This window comes from Octopus bimaculoides, chromosome 9 (assembly GCF_001194135.2).
Source record: "Octopus bimaculoides isolate UCB-OBI-ISO-001 chromosome 9, ASM119413v2, whole genome shotgun sequence".
Classification (NCBI taxonomy): Eukaryota; Metazoa; Mollusca; class Cephalopoda; order Octopoda; family Octopodidae; genus Octopus; species Octopus bimaculoides.
The window spans coordinates 85,979,086-85,983,983 of NC_068989.1; the positions used below are offsets into that span (position 1 = coordinate 85,979,086).

A 4,898-nucleotide genomic window follows, 5' to 3' on the forward strand; every position below is an offset into this window, starting at 1 on the left:
ATATCATCATCATCGTCGTTTAACGTCCGCTTTCCATGGTAGCATAGGTTGGACGATTTGACTGAGGACTGGTGAACCAGATGGCTACACCAGGCTCCAATGGTGGTTGTCTAATCCTTATGCAGAGTTTGACCACCTTCTGTACCTACACCTTAGAACCATCATGGCATCTGATGTGGCTTTTTAAACCAGACAATGTTCTGAAAAGACACCCACATAGATTGCATATCCGATTTGGACCACCAAGAGCTGCAGTTAAGTTCTGATCTTAGTGGCTCTTAAAATGTCTTTTGAGGCCTCCGTTAGATTTGCAGACCTGGCATACATGGCACTGAAAGGTGTGCACAGACATACAGGCAGAATATATAGCCAAATATTTATGCAGTAATCCACATCACACACACACAACCCTTCATAAACAAGATATACAGAGATAATGTTAAGACGCCCGACTGATTGCAATCACTTTCTACGGAGGTACTTCCTAATGAAGAAATCAACATTTACCAGGACCTGGTGAGTTGCAAGGGCTGCACTGAAGGTTATTGCTAGCTTTGACATGGTTTCTACAGCTGGATGCTCTTCATAATGCCAACTGCTTCACAGGGAGTACCGGGTGTTTTATTGGTACCAATGGTTACTGCCTTGATTGTAGACACCACAATGACAGCTTATCATAAAGAATGACTGGCTAATATGTAGACATGTTATTTTTGTAAGCAACAAAGAGCACCTATGCTGCTATGAAGCTAGAATCAAAAAAACAAAACAAATAAACCAAAAAAAAAAAAGCCAAAGAAAAAAACCCACCAACAAAAAGCATAGCATGCAGCTTAAGCAGAAAGCCAACAACATTTTATAGACAGCTCCAGAGCAGAATCAAAGTAATGTTCCTGCAATAAACCCAACACTGAACAATAGAGAAAGAGATACAAAGAGAGAAATATAAATGGTTAGTAGAATGAGTGAAGGACACGGCAGAATGGATAATTCTGTACTGAACTTGATCAAAGGAAACCTCACAGGCCCCTTAGGGGGAACTCTGTGCACGTACGTGCGCTAGGTTTGTGTATGCAATCAGCTGTGATGAATCGAAATAGAAATGCAAAATTATTTAACACTGGCGATTATTATATCAGATGTAAGATATGTTGATGAATGCATATAATATAGGTTGGTACGCCACCTTATCTAATGCTTTAATTTAGTATTCATACAGAAAAAGGAAACAAGAAAATATTTATTTCTTTATTGCCCACGGGGGGGGGGGGACACAGAAGGGACAAACAAGGACAGACAAAAAGATTAAGTCGATTACATCGACCCCAGTGCATAACTGGTACTTATTTAATTGATCCCGAAAGGATGAAAGCAAAGTCGACCTTGGCAGAATTTGAACTCAGAACGTAACGCAGACGAAATACCGCTAAGAATTTTGTCTGACATGCTAGCAATTCTGCCAAGCTTGCAGCCCAAGAAAATATTAAAGTGGTGAGGAAGGTTTACTGCAGATGACAACTTGGACTTTTTCTGCCATCAAACATCACATGTTGGCAATCCAATATCTGTGCCTATACTGTTGCTAGGCCTTGACCGTCTGGTGTGTAACACACTAACCATATATCAGAGACAGTATATCAACTACAGCATGAACATTTTCCTTATCTACGAAGGACTATGTCCATGGTGTATATCTATGGTGTAAAGAGAGTTCTGGTGATTTAAGTGAACGATGGTCATTGCCAGTACCATGTAAGACACACCCAGTTCACTCTGTAAAGTGGTTGGTGCTTGGAAGGGTATCCAGCCACAGAAGCTAAGCCAAATGGATGACTGAAATGAGGTGCAGCTTACCAGTTCCAGTCAAACCATCTAACCCATGCCAGCATGGAAAACAGATGCTAAACGATGATAATGATATATAAAATCATCATTTAATGTTCGCTTTCCATGCCTGCATGGAACAGATGAGATTTGCTGAGACAGATTTTCTATGGCTGGGTGCTCTTCCTGTTGTCAACCCTCACCTGTTTCCAAGCAGGGTAATATTTCCCACGTGGCCAGACATATTTTTCATGGAAGACTGGAAACAAACAATATGCTTGTTTATAGCCATCACATGATGTCAAGACAAGGGTATACACAAGCATCCACACACAATATAATATAATATATTAATTACAAACAAGAACACAGTATTTCGCTTTGCAACCACAATATACTAGAGTATATTAAAGGTTTACAAGTGAATATCATGTCCTACTTCTTGTGTTAGCAGTGCAATATTTTCAGTTTTAAGTGATAAACTAAAAATTTTCTACAGATTTCAGAGTCAGCACTTTAAGTTATGATGTTTTGTATACCATATGCTTAGACACACATGTGCACACATGCACACACACACACACACAGCAGGCTTCTTTCAGTTCCGTCTACCAAATCCACTCACAAGGCTTTAGTCAACTTGGGGCTATAGTTGAAGATACTTGCTGAAGGTGCCATGCAGTGGAACTGGACCTGGAAGAATGTGACTGGGAAGCAAATTTGTTGAATATTGGTTTCAAATTTTGGCACAAGGCCAGCAATTTCAAGGGAGAGATTAAGTTGATGACATCAACCCCAGTGTTTCACTGGTACTTATTTTATCAACCCCGAAAGGATGAAAGGTAAAGTCGACCTCGGGAGAATTTTAATTCAGAATGTAAAGATGGACAAAATGCCACAAAGCATTTTACCTGGCATGGTAACGATTCTGCCCGTTCCACCACCTTAACTGGCACTCCAGTGGTTACAGCGACGAGCGTTCCAGTTGATGCAATCAACAGAACAGCCTGCTTGTGAAATTAACGTGAAAGTGGCTGAGCACTCTACAGACACGCATACCCTTAATGTAGTTCTCAGGGAGATTCAGCATGACACAGAATGTGACAAAGCTGGCCCTTTGAAGTACAAGTACGACTCATTTTTGCTGGCTGAGTGGACTGGAATAATGTGAAATAAAGTGCCTTGTTCAAGGACACAACATGCTGCCTTATGATCGCCTTAAACTTGATGTTGATGGCAAAAATAATGCAGAAGACAAAGTGTAATTATTTGTTGAATTTTCAATGAGTGTACCTCATTGCTTCCACCAAAGGCATCATATAAACCCTGTTTTGAATCCCCAATTAGAACAAAGGTCCTGATGCCTGGGGGAAAAAAAAATAAAAGTAGTAAACGTATCAATTTGAGTGGAATGGAGGGTGAAACATTGCTGTAGGACTCAATACTCAACACACAGAAGCCAGGATTGTGAGTTGAATACCTTGTGCTAAGCAGAAAGGCCTGAAGCATGAGGCAAGGTATTTTCTAGGGAGAAACCGTCAAATAATATCAATCCCAATAACCTGACTGTAATTTAATTTTAACAACATGAGAAGGATGAAAGGTAAAGACATATTCAAAAGCACTAGAAATAAACTCTAACACTCAAACGGTTCTGCCAATCAAATAATCATAATAACAATAATAATAAAGAGTACTCAGAGAGCACAAACCTCCGCCAAGGCAACACCAACGTCCTCTCAACGAATAGCTAGAGGTGATTTTTAAAATGAGAATATCTGAAATAAACTTGACTGGTTTCACAAATGAGAATACTAAAAAGGAACCCGACTGCTCTCAAAGGTTAAGTAAAAAAAAAAAAAAAAGGAATCCTGAATCCTTGTCTGGTACCAGATCAATCACAAAATCTAATAAGTTTGTGCCAGTCACGAGGCCAAACATCTCTGAAAGTTTCATTCAAATCCATCCAGCAGTTCTTGAGATATCTTGTCTACGGACAAACAAACAAACACAACTGAAAACAATATCTCCACCTTCGCTAAGGCGGAGGTAATGATAATGATAATGACCATCAAAAGTAGGTTTCTACAGATTAGATTCACCAGGAACATAATGTGGTAAGTATATATGTATATAAATAGGACATCACATGGGACAAGATGATGAGGTGGGGGTGTCTGTCTGTGGCCAATCAGTCCAACGCATACTCAGAAGGCTCAGAGGAAGGTCAGGTATGGATGGTCTGTCATGGCTGAAGGCAAGGAGCTGGTTCTGGACTACTGTTTTCTTTGTGCCCTGCAATCCTGTTCTGTTTGTAGGAGGTGGTACCTCTGTTGGTGCAGTTTCGCCAGGCAGAGCAGTCTTGTACTTGCATTTCCCAAGCGTTGGGCAAACTGTTGGTTAAATATTAGGATGGCAACAGAGAGGTGAAAGATATAATGTAGTTGAGACATGTCTCAGAAGGAAGACTGTCCTAAATCCCACCATGGGTTATCAAAGTGCAGAGTGTGTGTGTTTAGGCCACAAATGGGTGCAGTGAAGATGACGGTGTAGATACAGTGCAGAGCAGAGTGTGCACGAAAGTGGTTTACAACAACAAAGATAGAAGTTTTGAGTGCGTGTCACAGAATATCTACAGATGAATAAGGGATGAGTGGTAGGAGACCAGAATGAGTGACATGGACATGATAAACGAGTGCAATATGGAGTAGAGTGAGGGAGGGGAGTGATGAATAAAACAGGTGAAACTCTTAGCACCTTCACTCACTGTCGCCGCTGAATGAAGGTGGTAAGAGTGAGTGAAACATTGAGTAGAGATGGAAAGGAGGAAAACTTGAAATTAATAAAGATAATTCATAAACACCATCAAAATAAATCCACCTTGTGTGTGGCCCTCATAAAAGAGCAGCTCTCCACTGAAGAAGGGCAGCCTTTTATCTAGTAACAAGTATGAAGGGTTTGCAAGCAGAATCACAGCCCCTCTGTAGAGTCAGAAGTTTTTATTTTTTAAAAAAAGAAGTGGAAGGGGGGGGGAGGATGTCTGGGATTGATAGTTGCTGTTGTGACATGTGGAT

At 40.5% G+C, this 4,898-nt stretch overlaps 1 protein-coding gene across 4 annotated transcripts in view; it reads right to left on the reverse strand.

Moving 5' to 3' along the window:
• The window catches only part of LOC106869704 (serine/threonine-protein phosphatase 6 regulatory ankyrin repeat subunit A), a 144,860-nt gene that overhangs the window by 2,536 nt on the left and 137,426 nt on the right, over nt 1–4,898 (reverse strand). The window lies entirely within an intron of this gene.